This window comes from Aulonocara stuartgranti (genome assembly GCF_965226115.1).
Source record: "Aulonocara stuartgranti genome assembly, chromosome: 20".
Taxonomy (NCBI): Eukaryota; Metazoa; Chordata; class Actinopteri; order Cichliformes; family Cichlidae; genus Aulonocara; species Aulonocara stuartgranti.
In genome coordinates, this window is record NC_138956.1 from 16,608,787 (window position 1) to 16,631,320 (window position 22,534).

At 38.5% G+C, this 22,534-nt stretch overlaps 1 long non-coding RNA gene across 1 annotated transcript; it reads left to right on the plus strand.

Annotated features, from left to right (window-relative positions):
- Positions 1-20,047: 20,047 nt before the first annotated feature.
- On the plus strand, positions 20,048-21,826 carry LOC309697889. Its single transcript, XR_014273953.1, has 4 exons — positions 20,048-20,130; positions 20,242-20,662; positions 20,962-21,130; positions 21,226-21,826. It is a non-coding gene; the product is annotated as an uncharacterized lncRNA (long non-coding RNA).
- The last annotated feature ends 708 nt before the right edge of the window (positions 21,827-22,534 follow it).

Below are 22,534 nucleotides of genomic sequence, written 5' to 3' on the forward strand. Positions count from 1 at the left end.
ATGTGATTGGCTGAAAGGTCTTTATAGTCATGAGTTTGGGTGGGAGGGGCAGTGATGTCAGAGTGTGGTAAGAATACAGCAGACTGGAAGAGATTTGCTTCAAGGTAAGTTCAATCAAAATCACTAATGCTATAATTTTTATGATATTAATCTCTAGTTCTTCAAATTGTTAGAATACAAATCAATATTTCTTCCAGATTTTCCATTCTAATATTTAGATCTTCCACTTATAGAATAAAAATCACTAATTCTTCCAAGATAGTAATGGTTATTTCCTCTGTATGTGTCTTATCTTTGGAAACTTGGCTTCATCACATGCAGAAGAAGGAAGAACAATGTCAGGTATGTACAAGTGTTAGTTCTACATATGTTTGATTCCTGAGATTCAGTGGTCCCACATGGTATTCCTAAGATTTTTATTTGTCCTTCATGCAGTGGAAATACAGCTGCAAAATGCTGACAATGAAGTGCGCATTGGTCTGAGCCTACAAGATGAGAATCTTACAGGAGAACATTACAGGCAAGAGCAGTTTGTCTTTGTTACACAGAGATACTTACCACAATAAAAGAATACATCCACTAACATTCTATCCTCATAAATGTTTTAGATGTACATGTGGGCAATTATTGGATCCATTGACCTGGTGGATACTACTTGCAGTTGCAGCTGCAACCATTTTATTCTATATGGTGGTCTTTCTCCTGCTCCATTCCAACAAATACATCTAAGTAAATAAATGCAGATTAAAAGGAAGTTCAATAAAGTTTATTTCTTTACAAATATCAAAATTGTGTGTCTTCATTCTCACACTGGGTTAATGCGGGATGTCAAAGGTTGTCTAACATCAAGATTTATGGTGGTTCAAAATGCAGACAAGAAAAGAAAACTACAGGTGAATCCAAATGTGATGCTCATTGTTGTTCCCAAGACTAAGCAAAAAATGCAATGTAATATATTTGTACTAATCTTTAGCTGTTAGACTACTAAATGCTGACAGGGGTCGTTTGGATTCATATTTATGATCATTAATTTTTATAGGTTGTGTGAATGAGCAGACAAAAATGGCCCTTTTTGGGATTAATAAAGTTATGTGAGATTAGTTAAAAAGAAAAAAATGGGCATTTGTGAAACATTTTATTTAATAGTACAGAGTCAAAGTTTATTGATTTCTTTTACAAGGTATAATTTCAAATAAAATGATTCCTAATGGTAGCTGTGCAAATCTTGTTATTAAGTTAGTTGTATTAGTTACACATAAAATTCCTAATGGGTATTCCTATTTATTTGAAGGTTCTCCAATCAGAGTTAGTGGATCAAGCTGGAACCAGGGAGGTTGTTGCAGCTCTTCAAGGGTCTCAGTTTCAGAGCAATGACGTTCCATCCACTGTAAATTCATGGAGCACAGGAATACAACAAATCATTAATAAAAAATAAAAAAAAGATTGCAAAAGACACTTAGAATCGCCACCATAAATTTGTCTTTGCAGCCAAGGAGTTCTAATTATGGGAAAGAAAAATAAATGCTAGACAAGACATACAAATATGACCACCACACACGCACACACACACACAAACAGTTAAGAGGTCAAGATTAGTCAGAAATATATATCTAATTGGTTGGTGATTGATTATTTATTGTCAGATGTGAACTCAATTCAATTCAGTTTTGCTTAGTGCCATATAGTGCCAAATTCCACCAACAGTTTCTTCGAGCTGCTTGGAAAGGTAACGACCCTTACAATAATATCAAGAAAACAGAAAAAAAATGACTATGGCCCTTGTGAGCAAAAGCTATGGTGACAGTGGCAACGAAAACCTTCCTTTTAACAGGAAGAAACCTCCAGCACTACCAGGCTCACAGAGGGGCTGCCATGTGCTGTGACCGGCTGGGATTCTGTCTGCATATCAATTCAATTCAATAAAACTTTATTGATCCCAAAGGTTGACCCCGAAGGAAATTGGTTTAAGGGTGCCGACCTTTTGCCAGCGCCAGCTTACCCTTCCGACCATACATACATTACACAAACATCACATGGGGAAGACAGGTCCGAGAGGTATAATAATGGAAAATCCACAACATGAGGAAAGACGAAGAGAAAAAAGAACTCCTCCAAGACTGAGCTCACACAGGGAGATCAGTTTGAGAACAGAAAGAAACACATAAGCACATAGCACATGAATCATAGATTAAAAGTCCCATTTTAACTGTAGATTCAAAAAATCCTTTATTCAAAAAATTTGTTTTATTCTTTTCTTTGTAATTCCAGATTAAAGTTATAGTACACTAACAAGATTCCTAAAGGATGGTAACCAAATGCAATTCATTAGGTTTGTTGAATTAATTACACAAAATCATTTGGGACCACTGAATCTGAGGAAATCAAACATATGTAGAACCAACACTTGTACATACCTGACATTGTTCGTCCTTATTGTTCTGCTTGTGACAGAAACCAGTTCCAAAGATAAGCTGCATGCAGAGGAAATAATTATTACTATCTTGGAAGAAGTAGTGAATTTTATTCTATAAGTGGAAGCTCTAAAGATTTCAGTCAAAAAATTGGAAGAATTGTTGATTTGTATGTCTAAACTGGAAGCCCTACTGATTGGGATTAAAAAAATGAAACAAAAAACATAAGAATTAGTAATTATAATAAATAGAATGCTGACTGGACTCACCACTTAACAAATTATACTTCTCCAGACTTTGGCTGACATCACTATCTACTAGCAAATCAGATGATCGATTTCCGCTGTCTGTTATAAGACACTGTGACTTGGAATTGAGGATGACTTCTGAGGAATTGTATGTGTCATTAAAGTAACTGTGTAATCAAATCTACTAATTTGCATATCATCCTTTAGGAATCACATTAGTGTGAAATGTGACTCATTTGGAAATCCACATTGTGAAAGAAAAAACATAATTTGTTTTGAATAAAGTTCCGTGTTCTGTGTGATTAAAATGTGACTTGCTGTCTAAAAGACCTAAAATGATTAGTAAGTCTGCAATTACACTATATATACATGTGAGTACATTATAATTTTGGCCCATCACATTTTGACTCATTTTGGTGCAATTCTTTCCATTACATAATGTTTGAATATCACAACTGTTGATACTGCACCAAATTTGTAATGTTTCACTGTGTGGCTGACAGGAAATAGAACCCAAACACAGGACTCATACACGAGGAGGGATGAACTCAGCTTTATTGCCTGAAAAAACACACGTACTGAACTAAAACAAGGAGCCATAAACAAGAAACTCAAATCAAAAACCAAGGACACGAGGGAGCTACACTGGGAACACAGGGAACTAGGAGGGGGGAGAAAACACACACTGTGAGGGGTTGACGCAACAAGAAACGGAGGTAAAACAAACAATAAATACACAAGGAGAACAAGGAACAGCTGGGAGATACAGCTAAGGGCAATTACACACATGAAAAAAACAGGGAGGACAAACAAACCTGGAACATAAGGTCAGTGGGAGAAACTCAGAGATGGGAGATGAGGAAGGCTGGACAGAGAGACGCAGAGGAACATAGTGAATGAACATAGAGGACCGACACAGGTAGGGCTGATAAAAACACTCAAACACTAACCACAAGAACCAAACCCTAAGAACTAATACCAAAATCAGAATTAACACAAAACCAGTGTTGGGAAGGTTACTTTTAAAATGTATTCCATTACAGAATACAGAATACATGCCCCAAAATGTATTCTGTAACGTATTCCGTTACGTTACTCAATGAGAGTAACGTATTCTGAATACTTTGGATTACTTAATATATTATCATGCTGTTTACAACAACGTGAATGTACTATTGCTGTGTGATTTATTACTGTTACTGAAGGTCCGCGGCTCCGAACCATAGTAAAGGGACCTCTGGCTAATACGGTGGGTTCTGTGTCGGCTCGTAGCTAAAAAATAGCTTTACTTTGTTGTGTGGGTCAACTTTGTTTGCGAGACACAGAGAGAGGCGTTGAAAGACTGCTCCAACGGAACTTATTGTTTTTGGAGGAAAACACGAACACTGTGTACAGTCGAGTCTTAATCACGTTAAAATGACATTAACGCCATAACGTGGCAAATCTCTGTTAACAAGATTGCCCGTGCTTGGGGCTGGACGTTAACGAGCTAACTGCGCTAACGCACTAGTTCCCACAAATTGAGCATTGCGTGGCACATCCGACATACTGTTTTACTTTTTTCCATGATGCGCTTACCAACAGGGTCATACTTCACATGAAAACCAAGATAGTTCCAAACACCAGATCTGAATGAGGATGGCGGAGGTTCAATTTCGGGTAGCGTTGAGGCAGTTGCCATGTTGCAATGAGTTTAGCTTCTGTCTTGCTAGCTTGCGCTGCGCTCAGTGGAGCCTAGGCGGAGTAGTCGAACGCAGATCCACTGAGCGCTCAACACAGACAGCATCGTCAGATGAAAGGTTGATAAAATAAATAAAAATGTTGTATTGTTTGATACATATGCGTACCGAACCGAAAGCACTGTATCGAACGGTTCACACACACACACACACACACACACACACACACACGCACATATATATATATATATATATACACACACACACACACACACGCACACATACATACATACACATACAAACATTTTAATTTTAATTGATTTTAATCAATAAATCAATAATCAAAACCCACTCCTACTAGCAGGCAGGGCATACTTGGAACGCCATAAACAATTGGCTGGAAAACTATACAGAAACATCTGTGCTGAATACGGCCTGGAAGTCAAATTGGGAGACGCCCACTGGGGTCGTGGAGAATGACCGAACTAAAATCTTGTGGGACTTCCAGATGTAGACGGACAAAATGGTGATGGCTTACAAACCAGACATAGTGGTGATGGAATAAAAGAAGAAGACAGCTGTGGTGACAGACATAGCATTTCCGAATGACAGCAAAATTAGGAAGAAAGAAACTTGAGAAATACAGAAGTCTCAGAGAAGAGATCGAGAAGAATGGTGGGTGAAGGTAACAGTGGTCCTATTGGTAATCGGAGCACTAGGTGTGCTGACTCTCAAGCTAGGCGAGTGGCTCCAGCAGATCCCAGGAACATCATCTATGATCTCTGTCCAGAAGTGCACCATCCTAGGAACAGCCAAGATACTGCGCATGGCCCTCAAGCTCCCAGGCCTCTGGTAGCAGATTTGAGCTTGTAGGATAGAGCGCCCTTATGGGCGAGAGGGGAATTGTGTTTTGTTTTTGTTTTTTGTTTGTTTGCCAATTTCAAATGTGATTTATGCTAAAAAGACATTCTAGGTTCAAAATTTAAACTTGTTTTATAACATAAGTAATAAATTCAAATGAGTGATACTTCGCACTAACAACATCTCCAAAGGAAGATATGCAAATTATGTCCATTAAGTCAATTACATTGTTTACATTTAAAGTTCCAAACGAGTAATCCTCCATTCCAAGTTCAGATATACACTATTGGTAAGAGATCACATGATAAAAGCAGAGGGCATGATGGGTTGGAAGATCTGAATGCTAAGATCCCCGTAGGTTATATGCAGAGCTGTTAGTGTTTCAGTTGAAGATTGTGGAATTACATAGAGGTAAGTTGGGATAAAATTCACTAAATCCTTCCAACTGTAAGATCCCAATCCCTAATCTCTTTTGTAACATTTAAATAGTAAAATTCCAACTATTAAATATAAATCACTAATGTTTAAAAGATTTTAATTTCCCTGTTTCCCATTATTCTTATTTCGTTTTTTCACTTTTTTAGGTTTCCTTTCTTAATTCCTACGTGAATGGTGACATATTGTCACAGTCAAGAAACAAGTGAGTAACAAAATGTTTTTATTTTGTTCATACTTTTATACCTTGTAGCACCACACATTAAGACCTATGTAATTGTCTGTGAGCGCCCATTGAATTTATTTTAATCGTACTATCTGCGTATCATTTCGAGTGAAAAATGTTTTTAGGCTTCATCTGCCTGCTAGACAGATTATGTGTCAAATCAAAAAGGAACATAGCCCTACAGTAAATAAGTACACATACAGAAATCAGCGCATAGAGACATTGACCCTTGAAATTCTTTAACACTAACATCTTTTTCAACAGTTCTTCTTTGCTGAAGGGCTCAATCCATTTTTAGAAACTTGTTTAAAAATAAGTGAAATATAAATCAATTATTCATCCATCCAAATCTCTAATTCTTCCAATTCACTTCAATTCAATTCAATATGTAGGTGTGAAAACGCTTCTTTTTCGATCTGTGCATAGTTAACCACTGTTGGGGTCAGTGTCTTTGAAGCATATGTGGTTGGGTGTCCGTCCTGCATCAACACAGCTCCCAAACCATACTTGGATGCATCTACCTGTAGGTGTAGCTCCTTGGTCGTGTCGTATGCCAGTATGGGGCCTGGTTCTCTGGTTATGAGATGCTTCATTTGCTGGAAGACTCTGTCGTGATTCTGATCCCAGACGAACTCCAAGTCTTGCTTGAGCGGCTGACGCAGCGGTGCGTTCACTTCTGATAGTCGCAGTGCGAATCTGGACAGGTAGTTCGCCATTCCAAGTCAAAGGAGCTTGCAAAGAGAGTATTCCAAGCATTGTCTCTAGCTCATTCTTATTCTCAGGAGCCGGCATGTCTTTGATGGCCTGTAGTTTCTTTGGGTCTGGCTGGATGCCCTCCCGGGTGAGTTTGTGTCCAAAGTAACTCACTTCTGTGGCACCTATGACACATTTCTCTGGATTGAGACACACGACGGGCATGGCGTCTGGGTCAATGTGTAAGTCGCATTCTCCTGGGAATATGCCCTTGAACATATCAGCAAACTCCTCCATGACACTTGTGGTCTGTACTGACATGACCAGCTTGACTAGGTTTAGATCCAGGCATGCTCTCAACCAAGGGACAATCAGCACGGAGTGCAAACATTATGAACAATACAACAATTACGACCAGTGTTGTGGGTAAGTCTAAATAAAGTAGATAAAATGATATACTTACTGATACAGTGTCTTGGTAGTCCTACTGACACCCAAAGTATTGTCAACTACAAATTAATCATATACATACATACGCTATCCAGCTGCTAACAAAACCCTAATCATGGCAGCACAGGCACAAGCTCTGAGAACAGGGTCCATAGAGGCTGGGGTCTATCACACCAGACAAAACCCCATGTGAAGTCTGTGTAAAGATGCCCCTGAGACAATCCAGCACATAACAGCAGGGTGCAAGATGCTAGCAAGTAGAGCATACATGGAACATCATAACCAAGTGGCTGGAATAGTACACAGGAACATCTGTGCCAATATGGCCTGGAAGTCAAAATGGGAGACGCCCACTAGGGTCGTGGAGAATGACCGAACTAAAATCTTGTGGGACTTCTAGATGCAGACAGAAAAAATGTTGATGGATAACCAACTGGACTTCTACTGTTTTCTTTCTTCTGTGGAAATCACAGAAGAAGATGGCTGTAGTGTTAGACGTAGCATTTCCGAATGACAGCAACATCAGGAAGAAGGAACACAAGAAGCTTGAGAAATACAGAGGGCACAGTCCTAGGAACAACTAAGATACCTTTGTATCTCAATCATCTTTTGTATGTATTATTGTAGGGTCTATCTTACAATATAAAGCACCTTGAGGTGACCGTTGTCGTGATTTGGCACGACATAAATAAAATTGACCTAAAATGAATTGAATACTGCACAGGGTCCTCAAGCTCCCAGGCTTCTTGTAGCAGACCTGAGCTTGATGGACAGAGCGCCCTGAGTGAGAGGGGAATTGTTGTTTTTTGGGTGGTTTTTTTTGCCAAATTACAAATGCAATATATGCTAAAAAGGAATTCATGGTTCAAGTTTAAACCTCATTTTATAATATAATACTTGTATTATAAGTAAGACCAAACGCCCTTATGGGCGAGAGGGGAATTGTGTTTTGTTTTTGTTTTTTTGCCAATTTCAAATGTGATTTATGCTAAAAAGACATTCTAGGTTCAAAATGTAAACTTGTTTTATAACATAAGTAATAAATTCAAATGAGTGATACTTCGCACTAACAACATCTCCAAAGGAAGATATGCAAATTATGTTAGTTAAGTTACATTTAAAGTTCCAAACGAGTAATCCTCCATTCCAAGTTCTGATATACACTATTGGTAAGAGATCACATGATAAAAGCAGAGGGCATGATGGGTTGGAAGATCTGAATGCTAAGATCCCCGTAGGTTATATGCAGAGCTGTTAGTGTTTCAGTTGAAGATTGTGGAATTACATAGAGGTAAGTTGGGATAAAATTCACTAAATCCTTCCAACTGTAAGATCCCAATCCCTAATCTCTTTTGTAACATTTAAATAGTAAAATTCCAACTATTAAATATAAATCACTAATGTTTAAAAGATTTTAATTTCCCTGTTTCCCATTATTCTTATTTCGTTTTTTCACTTTTTTAGGTTTCCTTTCTTAATTCCTACGTGAATGGTGACATATTGTCACAGTCAAGAAACAAGTGAGTAACAAAATGTTTTTATTTTGTTCATACTTTTATACCTTGTAGCACCACACATTAAGACCTATGTAATTGTCTGTGAGCGCCCATTGAATTTATTTTAATCGTACTATCTGCGTATCATTTCGAGTGAAAAATGTTTTTAGGCTTCATCTGCCTGCTAGACAGATTATGTGTCAAATCAAAAAGGAACATAGCCCTACAGTAAATAAGTACACATACAGAAATCAGCGCATAGAGACATTGACCCTTGAAATTCTTTAACACTAACATCTTTTTCAACAGTTCTTCTTTGCTGAAGGGCTCAATCCATTTTTAGAAACTTGTTTAAAAATAAGTGAAATATAAATCAATTATTCATCCATCCAAATCTCTAATTCTTCCAATTCACTTCAATTCAATTCAATATGTAGGTGTGAAAACGCTTCTTTTTCGATCTGTGCATAGTTAACCACTGTTGGGGTCAGTGTCTTTGAAGCATATGTGGTTGGGTGTCCGTCCTGCATCAACACAGCTCCCAAACCATACTTGGATGCATCTACCTGTAGGTGTAGCTCCTTGGTCGTGTCGTAGTATGCCAGTATGGGGCCTGGTTCTCTGGTTATGAGATGCTTCATTTGCTGGAAGACTCTGTCGTGATTCTGATCCCAGACGAACTCCAAGTCTTGCTTGAGCAGCTGACGCAGCGGTGCGTTCACTTCTGATAGTCGCAGTGCGAATCTGGACAGGTAGTTCGCCATTCCAAGTCAAAGGAGCTTGCAAAGAGAGTATTCCAAGCATTGTCTCTAGCTCATTCTTATTCTCAGGAGCCGGCATGTCTTTGATGGCCTGTAGTTTCTTTGGGTCTGGCTGGATGCCCTCCCGGGTGAGTTTGTGTCCAAAGTAACTCACTTCTGTGGCACCTATGACACATTTCTCTGGATTGAGACACACGACGGGCATGGCGTCTGGGTCAATGTGTAAGTCGCATTCTCCTGGGAATATGCCCTTGAACATATCAGCAAACTCCTCCATGACACTTGTGGTCTGTACTGACATGACCAGCTTGACTAGGTTTAGATCCAGGCATGCTCTCAACCAAGGGACAATCAGCACGGAGTGCAAACATTATGAACAATACAACAATTACGACCAGTGTTGTGGGTAAGTCTAAATAAAGTAGATAAAATGATATACTTACTGATACAGTGTCTTGGTAGTCCTACTGACACCCAAAGTATTGTCAACTACAAATTAATCATATACATACATACGCTATCCAGCTGCTAACAAAACCCTAATCATGGCAGCACAGGCACAAGCTCTGAGAACAGGGTCCATAGAGGCTGGGGTCTATCACACCAGACAAAACCCCATGTGAAGTCTGTGTAAAGATGCCCCTGAGACAATCCAGCACATAACAGCAGGGTGCAAGATGCTAGCAAGTAGAGCATACATGGAACATCATAACCAAGTGGCTGGAATAGTACACAGGAACATCTGTGCCAATATGGCCTGGAAGTCAAAATGGGAGACGCCCACTAGGGTCGTGGAGAATGACCGAACTAAAATCTTGTGGGACTTCTAGATGCAGACAGAAAAAATGTTGATGGATAACCAACTGGACTTCTACTGTTTTCTTTCTTCTGTGGAAATCACAGAAGAAGATGGCTGTAGTGTTAGACGTAGCATTTCCGAATGACAGCAACATCAGGAAGAAGGAACACAAGAAGCTTGAGAAATACAGAGGGCACAGTCCTAGGAACAACTAAGATACTTTTGTATCTCAATCATCTTTTGTATGTATTATTGTAGGGTCTATCTTACAATATAAAGCACCTTGAGGTGACCGTTGTCGTGATTTGGCACGACATAAATAAAATTGACCTAAAATGAATTGAATACTGCACAGGGCCCTCAAGCTCCCAGGCTTCTTGTAGCAGACCTGAGCTTGACGGACAGAGCGCCCTGAGTGAGAGGGGAATTGTTGTTTTTTGGGTGGTTTTTTTTGCCAAATTACAAATGCAATATATGCTAAAAAGGAATTCATGGTTCAAGTTTAAACCTCATTTTATAATATAATACTTATATTATAAGTAAGACCAAACGCCCTTATGGGCGAGAGGGGAATTGTGTTTTGTTTTTGTTTTTTGTTTTTTTGCCAATTTCAAATGTGATTTATGCTAAAAAGACATTCTAGGTTCAAAATGTAAACTTGTTTTATAACATAAGTAATAAATTCAAATGAGTGATACTTCGCACTAACAACATCTCCAAAGGAAGATATGCAAATTATGTTAGTTAAGTTACATTTAAAGTTCCAAACGAGTAATCCTCCATTCCAAGTTCTGATATACACTATTGGTAAGAGATCACATGATAAAAGCAGAGGGCATGATGGGTTGGAAGATCTGAATGCTAAGATCCCCGTAGGTTATATGCAGAGCTGTTAGTGTTTCAGTTGAAGATTGTGGAATTACATAGAGGTAAGTTGGGATAAAATTCACTAAATCCTTCCAACTGTAAGATCCCAATCCCTAATCTCTTTTGTAACATTTAAATAGTAAAATTCCAACTATTAAATGTAAATCACTAATGTTTAAAAGATTTTAATTTCCCTGTTTCCCATTATTCTTATTTCGTTTTTTCATTTTTCTAGGTTTCCTTTCTTAATTCCTACGTGAATGGTGACATATTGTCACAGTCAAGAAACAAGTGAGTAACAAAATGTTTTTATTTTGTTCATACTTTTATACCTTGTAGCACCACACATTAAGACCTATGTAATTGTCTGTGAGCGCCCATTGAATTTATTTTAATCGTACTATCTGCGTATCATTTCGAGTGAAAAATGTTTTTAGGCTTCATCTGCCTGCTAGACAGATTATGTGTCAAATCAAAAAGGAACATAGCCCTACAGTAAATAAGTACACATACAGAAATCAGCGCATAGAGACATTGACCCTTGAAATTCTTTAACACTAACATCTTTTTCAACAGTTCTTCTTTGCTGAAGGGCTCAATCCATTTTTAGAAACTTGTTTAAAAATAAGTGAAATATAAATCAATTATTCATCCATCCAAATCTCTAATTCTTCCAATTCACTTCAATTCAATTCAATATGTAGGTGTGAAAACGCTTCTTTTTCGATCTGTGCATAGTTAACCACTGTTGGGGTCAGTGTCTTTGAAGCATATGCGGTTGGGTGTCCGTCCTGCATCAACACAGCTCCCAAACCATACTTGGATGCATCTACCTGTAGGTGTAGCTCCTTGGTCGTGTCGTAGTATGCCAGTATGGGGCCTGGTTCTCTGGTTATGAGATGCTTCATTTGCTGGAAGACTCTGTCGTGATTCTGATCCCAGACGAACTCCAAGTCTTGCTTGAGCAGCTGACGCAGCGGTGCGTTCACTTCTGATAGTCGCAGTGCGAATCTGGACAGGTAGTTCGCCATTCCAAGTCAAAGGAGCTTGCAAAGAGAGTATTCCAAGCATTGTCTCTAGCTCATTCTTATTCTCAGGAGCCGGCATGTCTTTGATGGCCTGTAGTTTCTTTGGGTCTGGCTGGATGCCCTCCCGGGTGAGTTTGTGTCCAAAGTAACTCACTTCTGTGGCACCTATGACACATTTCTCTGGATTGAGACACACGACGGGCATGGCGTCTGGGTCAATGTGTAAGTCGCATTCTCCTGGGAATATGCCCTTGAACATATCAGCAAACTCCTCCATGACACTTGTGGTCTGTACTGACATGACCAGCTTGACTAGGTTTAGATCCAGGCATGCTTTCAACCAAGGGACAATCAGCATGGAGTGCAAACATTATGAACAATACAACAATTACGACCAGTGTTGTGGGTAAGTCTAAATAAAGTAGATAAAATTATATACTTACTTATACAGTGTCTTGGTAGTCCTACTGACACCCAAAGTATTGTCAACTACAAATTAATCATATACATACATACGCTATCCAGCTGCTAACAAAACCCTAATCATGGCAGCACAGGCACAAGCTCTGAGAACAGGGTCCATAGAGGCTGGGGTCTATCACACCAGACAAAACCCCATGTGAAGTCTGTGTAAAGATGCCCCTGAGACAATCCAGCACATAACAGCAGGGTGCAAGATGCTAGCAAGTAGAGCATACATGGAACATCATAACCAAGTGGCTGGAATAGTACACAGGAACATCTGTGCCAATATGGCCTGGAAGTCAAAATGGGAGACGCCCACTAGGGTCGTGGAGAATGACCGAACTAAAATCTTGTGGGACTTCTAGATGCAGACAGAAAAAATGTTGATGGATAACCAACTGGACTTCTACTGTTTTCTTTCTTCTGTGGAAATCACAGAAGAAGATGGCTGTAGTGTTAGACGTAGCATTTCCGAATGACAGCAACATCAGGAAGAAGGAACACAAGAAGCTTGAGAAATACAGAGGGCACAGTCCTAGGAACAACTAAGATACCTTTGTATCTCAATCATCTTTTGTATGTATTATTGTAGGGTCTATCTTACAATATAAAGCACCTTGAGGTGACCGTTGTCGTGATTTGGCACGACATAAATAAAATTGACCTAAAATGAATTGAATACTGCACAGGGCCCTCAAGCTCCCAGGCTTCTTGTAGCAGACCTGAGCTTGATGGACAGAGCGCCCTGAGTGAGAGGGGAATTGTTGTTTTTTGGGTGGTTTTTTTTGCCAAATTACAAATGCAATATATGCTAAAAAGTAATTCATGGTTCAAGTTTAAACCTCATTTTATAATATAATACTTATATTATAAGTAAGACCAAACGCCCTTATGGGCGAGAGGGGAATTGTGTTTTGTTTTTGTTTTTTGTTTTTTTGCCAATTTCAAATGTGATTTATGCTAAAAAGACATTCTAGGTTCAAAATGTAAACTTGTTTTATAACATAAGTAATAAATTCAAATGAGTGATACTTCGCACTAACAACATCTCCAAAGGAAGATATGCAAATTATGTTAGTTAAGTTACATTTAAAGTTCCAAACGAGTAATCCTCCATTCCAAGTTCTGATATACACTATTGGTAAGAGATCACATGATAAAAGCAGAGGGCATGATGGGTTGGAAGATCTGAATGCTAAGATCCCCGTAGGTTATATGCAGAGCTGTTAGTGTTTCAGTTGAAGATTGTGGAATTACATAGAGGTAAGTTGGGATAAAATTCACTAAATCCTTCCAACTGTAAGATCCCAATCCCTAATCTCTTTTGTAACATTTAAATAGTAAAATTCCAACTATTAAATGTAAATCACTAATGTTTAAAAGATTTTAATTTCCCTGTTTCCCATTATTCTTATTTCGTTTTTTCATTTTTCTAGGTTTCCTTTCTTAATTCCTACGTGAATGGTGACATATTGTCACAGTCAAGAAACAAGTGAGTAACAAAATGTTTTTATTTTGTTCATACTTTTATACCTTGTAGCACCACACATTAAGACCTATGTAATTGTCTGTGAGCGCCCATTGAATTTATTTTAATCGTACTATCTGCGTATCATTTCGAGTGAAAAATGTTTTTAGGCTTCATCTGCCTGCTAGACAGATTATGTGTCAAATCAAAAAGGAACATAGCCCTACAGTAAATAAGTACACATACAGAAATCAGCGCATAGAGACATTGACCCTTGAAATTCTTTAACACTAACATCTTTTTCAACAGTTCTTCTTTGCTGAAGGGCTCAATCCATTTTTAGAAACTTGTTTAAAAATAAGTGAAATATAAATCAATTATTCATCCATCCAAATCTCTAATTCTTCCAATTCACTTCAATTCAATTCAATATGTAGGTGTGAAAACGCTTCTTTTTCGATCTGTGCATAGTTAACCACTGTTGGGGTCAGTGTCTTTGAAGCATATGCGGTTGGGTGTCCGTCCTGCATCAACACAGCTCCCAAACCATACTTGGATGCATCAACCTGTAGGTGTAGCTCCTTGGTCGTGTCGTAGTATGCCAGTATGGGGCCTGGTTCTCTGGTTATGAGATGCTTCATTTGCTGGAAGACTCTGTCGTGATTCTGATCCCAGACGAACTCCAAGTCTTGCTTGAGCAGCTGACGCAGCGGTGCGTTCACTTCTGATAGTCGCAGTGCGAATCTGGACAGGTAGTTCGCCATTCCAAGTCAAAGGAGCTTGCAAAGAGAGTATTCCAAGCATTGTCTCTAGCTCATTCTTATTCTCAGGAGCCGGCATGTCTTTGATGGCCTGTAGTTTCTTTGGGTCTGGCTGGATGCCCTCCCGGGTGAGTTTGTGTCCAAAGTAACTCACTTCTGTGGCACCTATGACACATTTCTCTGGATTGAGACACACGACGGGCATGGCGTCTGGGTCAATGTGTAAGTCGCATTCTCCTGGGAATATGCCCTTGAACATATCAGCAAACTCCTCCATGACACTTGTGGTCTGTACTGACATGACCAGCTTGACTAGGTTTAGATCCAGGCATGCTTTCAACCAAGGGACAATCAGCATGGAGTGCAAACATTATGAACAATACAACAATTACGACCAGTGTTGTGGGTAAGTCTAAATAAAGTAGATAAAATGATATACTTACTTATACAGAGTCTTGGTAGTCCTACTGACACCCAAAGTATTGTCAACTACAAATTAATCATATACATACATACGCTATCCAGCTGCTAACAAAACCCTAATCATGGCAGCACAGGCACAAGCTCTGAGAACAGGGTCCATAGAGGCTGGGGTCTATCACACCAGACAAAACCCCATGTGAAGTCTGTGTAAAGATGCCCCTGAGACAATCCAGCACATAACAGCAGGGTGCAAGATGCTAGCAAGTAGAGCATACATGGAACATCATAACCAAGTGGCTGGAATAGTACACAGGAACATCTGTGCCAATATGGCCTGGAAGTCAAAATGGGAGACGCCCACTAGGGTCGTGGAGAATGACCGAACTAAAATCTTGTGGGACTTCTAGATGCAGACAGAAAAAATGTTGATGGATAACCAACTGGACTTCTACTGTTTTCTTTCTTCTGTGGAAATCACAGAAGAAGATGGCTGTAGTGTTAGACGTAGCATTTCCGAATGACAGCAACATCAGGAAGAAGGAACACAAGAAGCTTGAGAAATACAGAGGGCACAGTCCTAGGAACAACTAAGATACCTTTGTATCTCAATCATCTTTTGTATGTATTATTGTAGGGTCTATCTTACAATATAAAGCACCTTGAGGTGACCGTTGTCGTGATTTGGCACGACATAAATAAAATTGACCTAAAATGAATTGAATACTGCACAGGGCCCTCAAGCTCCCAGGCTTCTTGTAGCAGACCTGAGCTTGATGGACAGAGCGCCCTGAGTGAGAGGGGAATTGTTGTTTTTTGGGTGGTTTTTTTTGCCAAATTACAAATGCAATATATGCTAAAAAGGAATTCATGGTTCAAGTTTAAACCTCATTTTATAATATAATACTTATATTATAAGTAAGACCAAACGCCCTTATGGGCGAGAGGGGAATTGTGTTTTGTTTTTGTTTTTTGTTTTTTTGCCAATTTCAAATGTGATTTATGCTAAAAAGACATTCTAGGTTCAAAATGTAAACTTGTTTTATAACATAAGTAATAAATTCAAATGAGTGATACTTCGCACTAACAACATCTCCAAAGGAAGATATGCAAATTATGTTAGTTAAGTTACATTTAAAGTTCCAAACGAGTAATCCTCCATTCCAAGTTCTGATATACACTATTGGTAAGAGATCACATGATAAAAGCAGAGGGCATGATGGGTTGGAAGATCTGAATGCTAAGATCCCCGTAGGTTATATGCAGAGCTGTTAGTGTTTCAGTTGAAGATTGTGGAATTACATAGAGGTAAGTTGGGATAAAATTCACTAAATCCTTCCAACTGTAAGATCCCAATCCCTAATCTCTTTTGTAACATTTAAATAGTAAAATTCCAACTATTAAATGTAAATCACTAATGTTTAAAAGATTTTAATTTCCCTGTTTCCCATTATTCTTATTTCGTTTTTTCATTTTTCTAGGTTTCCTTTCTTAATTCCTACGTGAATGGTGACATATTGTCACAGTCAAGAAACAAGTGAGTAACAAAATGTTTTTATTTTGTTCATACTTTTATACCTTGTAGCACCACACATTAAGACCTATGTAATTGTCTGTGAGCGCCCATTGAATTTATTTTAATCGTACTATCTGCGTATCATTTCGAGTGAAAAATGTTTTTAGGCTTCATCTGCCTGCTAGACAGATTATGTGTCAAATCAAAAAGGAACATAGCCCTACAGTAAATAAGTACACATACAGAAATCAGCGCATAGAGACATTGACCCTTGAAATTCTTTAACACTAACATCTTTTTCAACAGTTCTTCTTTGCTGAAGGGCTCAATCCATTTTTAGAAACTTGTTTAAAAATAAGTGAAATATAAATCAATTATTCATCCATCCAAATCTCTAATTCTTCCAATTCACTTCAATTCAATTCAATATGTAGGTGTGAAAACGCTTCTTTTTCGATCTGTGCATAGTTAACCACTGTTGGGGTCAGTGTCTTTGAAGCATATGTGGTTGGGTGTCCGTCCTGCATCAACACAGCTCCCAAACCATACTTGGATGCATCTACCTGTAGGTGTAGCTCCTTGGTCGTGTCGTATGCCAGTATGGGGCCTGGTTCTCTGGTTATGAGATGCTTCATTTGCTGGAAGACTCTGTCGTGATTCTGATCCCAGACGAACTCCAAGTCTTGCTTGAGCGGCTGACGCAGCGGTGCGTTCACTTCTGATAGTCGCAGTGCGAATCTGGACAGGTAGTTCGCCATTCCAAGTCAAAGGAGCTTGCAAAGAGAGTATTCCAAGCATTGTCTCTAGCTCATTCTTATTCTCAGGAGCCGGCATGTCTTTGATGGCCTGTAGTTTCTTTGGGTCTGGCTGGATGCCCTCCCGGGTGAGTTTGTGTCCAAAGTAACTCACTTCTGTGGCACCTATGACACATTTCTCTGGATTGAGACACACGACGGGCATGGCGTCTGGGTCAATGTGTAAGTCGCATTCTCCTGGGAATATGCCCTTGAACATATCAGCAAACTCCTCCATGACACTTGTGGTCTGTACTGACATGACCAGCTTGACTAGGTTTAGATCCAGGCATGCTTTCAACCAAGGGACAATCAGCATGGAGTGCAAACATTATGAACAATACAACAATTACGACCAGTGTTGTGGGTAAGTCTAAATAAAGTAGATAAAATGATATACTTACTTATACAGAGTCTTGGTAGTCCTACTGACACCCAAAGTATTGTCAACTACAAATTAATCATATACATACATACGCTATCCAGCTGCTAACAAAACCCTAATCATGGCAGCACAGGCACAAGCTCTGAGAACAGGGTCCATAGAGGCTGGGGTCTATCACACCAGACAAAACCCCATGTGAAGTCTGTGTAAAGATGCCCCTGAGACAATCCAGCACATAACAGCAGGGTGCAAGATGCTAGCAAGTAGAGCATACATGGAACATCATAACCAAGTGGCTGGAATAGTACACAGGAACATCTGTGCCAATATGGCCTGGAAGTCAAAATGGGAGACGCCCACTAGGGTCGTGGAGAATGACCGAACTAAAATCTTGTGGGACTTCTAGATGCAGACAGAAAAAATGTTGATGGATAACCAACTGGACTTCTACTGTTTTCTTTCTTCTGTGGAAATCACAGAAGAAGATGGCTGTAGTGTTAGACGTAGCATTTCCGAATGACAGCAACATCAGGAAGAAGGAACACAAGAAGCTTGAGAAATACAGAGGGCACAGTCCTAGGAACAACTAAGATACCTTTGTATCTCAATCATCTTTTGTATGTATTATTGTAGGGTCTATCTTACAATATAAAGCACCTTGAGGTGACCGTTGTCGTGATTTGGCACGACATAAATAAAATTGACCTAAAATGAATTGAATACTGCACAGGGCCCTCAAGCTCCCAGGCTTCTTGTAGCAGACCTGAGCTTGATGGACAGAGCGCCCTGAGTGAGAGGGGAATTGTTGTTTTTTGGGTGGTTTTTTTTGCCAAATTACAAATGCAATATATGCTAAAAAGGAATTCTAGGTTCAAGTTTAAACCTCATTTTATAATATAATACTTATATTATAAGTAAGACCAAACGCCCTTATGGGCGAGAGGGGAATTGTGTTTTGTTTTTGTTTTTTGTTTTTTTGCCAATTTCAAATGTGATTTATGCTAAAAAGACATTCTAGGTTCAAAATTTAAACTTGTTTTATAACATAAGTAATAAATTCAAATGAGTGATACTTCGCACTAACAACATCTCCAAAGGAAGATATGCAAATTATGTTAGTTAAGTTACATTTAAAGTTCCAAACGAGTAATCCTCCATTCCAAGTTCTGATATACACTATTGGTAAGAGATCACATGATAAAAGCAGAGGGCATGATGGGTTGGAAGATCTGAATGCTAAGATCCCCGTAGGTTATATGCAGAGCTGTTAGTGTTTCAGTTGAAGATTGTGGAATTACATAGAGGTAAGTTGGGATAAAATTCACTAAATCCTTCCAACTGTAAGATCCCAATCCCTAATCTCTTTTGTAACATTTAAATAGTAAAATTCCAACTATTAAATGTAAATCACTAATGTTTAAAAGATTTTAATTTCCCTGTTTCCCATTATTCTTATTTCGTTTTTTCATTTTTCTAGGTTTCCTTTCTTAATTCCTACGTGAATGGTGACATATTGTCACAGTCAAGAAACAAGTGAGTAACAAAATGTTTTTATTTTGTTCATACTTTTATACCTTGTAGCACCACACATTAAGACCTATGTAATTGTCTGTGAGCGCCCATTGAATTTATTTTAATCGTACTATCTGCGTATCATTTCGAGTGAAAAATGTTTTTAGGCTTCATCTGCCTGCTAGACAGATTATGTGTCAAATCAAAAAGGAACATAGCCCTACAGTAAATAAGTACACATACAGAAATCAGCGCATAGAGACATTGACCCTTGAAATTCTTTAACAACACAAATTTGCGATGCTTCCAAATCTTAAATAACCGTCCATGTTAAAAAGGAGTTCTTCCTTCAAACTGCCATTAAAATGCCACCAAAGTCCTGATTCCAATTCAAAGTGGTAGGCTTTTTATATATATATCAAGGTTTTCTTATATTTCTCTTCTTATTTTTCAAGTATTGGGACATATGCTCCTCAATTTGAAGACTTGTTGGCAAAAAATTATTCACCTGTTCTGATCTGTATTCTTCTCTACAGGAAAAATGCCACGTCAGATGACAGATTGTCCAATATGCTTGATTCCATATGTTGCAGTTGGGCAGCATTTAAAAAAATACCACCATGTTGTAAACAAAGAAGAATTACATTTGCTGCTAAATTACTGCTCTACAGTGTAAGTCACTGTCATACAGTATATGAAAAAACATTGCTACAATTTAAAGTGGTAGTTGTAGTTACATTTGTCAAACTGGATGTGATATGCAGTTACAGGGGCAGGCTGGACTGTCCAGTATGTAAAGTTAAAAACCGTATAAGACTGGACAAGCACTTGGAAAATGTCCACTGTGAGATTGAGGTTAGTGTTTTGTATAGCTTACATTTTGTTGTTAAATTAGAATGCATTCTTATGTGACATGTTTCACTAACTTTCTCAAACATTGCTGTTCTATTGTTTATACCCTTTCAGAAATCAGATCAGAAGAAAGTAATGAGGACAGCGAAACGATTGGCTAATCTGAAAGCCCTCAAAGCTCTCAGACGTTCAAATCCACAGCCTCCAATGGTGACCTCACTGGACATAGAGCAGCTGACTGAAAGCAGTGATCAAGAGGAGCAAAGTGATAGCAGTGATACCAGTGAAGAATCTGCAGAGATTAGAGAAGACAGCTCAGTCCATTCCCCTGTCAATCAGTCAGATGATGCTCAAGTCCAACATCAGACTTGCAAAAATTGCAAAGAACTGCATTTGAAACTACAACAACTGAAAAGTAAACTGAAAAGACTGAAATCCTCTAAGGATAAACCTGGCCTCAAACCCCTCAACCCCCCAAAGCGCCAGAAATTTGAAAGACATAAACCTGACCCAACAGCCCGGCTTCCTAAATTTGGTATGAATTATTTAACAAAAGTGTTTTTTGTTGTGTAGTGTAATGTGAATTTGGATAACTGGTTGTTCTATTTATTATTGTAGGCTCTATCTTAAAGTATAAAGTGCCTTGAGGCAAATGTTGTTGTGACTTGAATGGAATTTAATTGAATTCTATCAAGGAAGTTAAATCCTGCTAATTAGCAATATCTTCCAAATATCATTGTCAACCAATTCAATTAGAAGAATGTTTTCTGTACTTCATCAATTTTTCATGACACTCCTAATTGCTATGTTGTTACTACACTTTATTTTAAACAGAGAAAGTCCTGAATGCTTGGTTTCAGCACATTTGTGGAACAAGTAAAAAGGATGTCGACAACGCCAAACAACGGGTCCATCATGTCCGTGCCTGGGCATATTTCATGTCTCACAATCAAGTCCCTGCAATGACGTTTGCATTTATGGACAACAGAGAAAGACTGACTGAGTACATTTTTACAAATATCTGTGATATATTAGTCCAGTAATCTCAATAATACTAAAGTGATTACTGATTTGTGTTTGTTTGTGGGCCTTTTTTAGATGGACAACTTATCTGAATAAACATGCCGTGACAACCAAAAGGATTCGGATTGGAAATGTGAGGGCGTTCTTGAAATTTCTAATTGATGCACAACTGCCAGAGGTCAGAGCCTCCCGTAAGGCTTTAAAGGGGACTTTATTTGCACTTCAGTTGGAAATGAAGAAGAGCAGAAGGGAGTTACACACCCACAGGCAAGCCATCCGGATCAAAAAATCACGTAAGATCCAACTTTACTACTTATTCATCACTGTCGTTACCTAGCATGTGTAACAAATACATTATTTATAAATGTCACAATGTCATTACTGTGATGTAGTGAGGAAGGAGGACTCAAAATGTTATAATCTAAAGTATAAATTGTATACAAGTATATATTTTCTGTGCTGTATTTACACAGTGGCATGCAAAAGTTTGTGGAACCCTGATAACTTTCATGGTTTTTCTTTATTAATCATTGGTTGCTTGGATTAGCAATTTCAGTTCAACATATCATATAGCGGACAAACACAATGATATTTCAGAAGTACCACTGTATACAATGTACAAAACAGAAAGTAAACAGAAACTAGGAAATGCAGAGCTGTTAGGCTTCATTTTCTAGTTTCTGTTTACTTTCTTTTTATCTACTTTCTACATGGGAAAACAGTATGTCACCACAAGGAAACAGAGGCACACCATGGATACTAATTCGTATACAAAGTTCAGGAGGACAAAAATAAAGCAGAGAGAATCTACCACAGATCTAGAAAACAAAATTGATCAGGGGGTAAATGAATTAAACTAAACAACATAAAATTGGCACCAAAAACAGGAAACGTGACCAGTAACTAACCAGTGGCAACACATAACTAAACATACAAATGCAGAAAGAAAAAACATAAAATATCTAAACAATAAGCAAACTAGTAATCAAATTAAAGATACCTACTGATAAAATGAACTATACTGTCAAAAAACACAAAGACAAAAATGGTCAAGGAAATGAGACTATCAAAATTTAGGATATTGATATTTCCTTTTTTCAATTCAATTCAATTCAATTTTATTTATATAGCGCCAAATCACAACAAAAGTCGCCTCAAGGCGCTTCATAGATACAGAGAAAAACCCAACAATCATATGACCCCCTATGATCAAGCACTTTGGCGACAGTGGGAAGGAAAAACTCCCTTTTAACAGGAAGAAACCTCCGGCAGAACCAGGCTCAGGGAGGGGCGGCCATCTGCTGCGACTGGTTGGGGTGAGAGAAGGAAGACAGGATAAAGACATGCTGTGGAAGAGAGACAGAGGTTAATAACAGATATGATT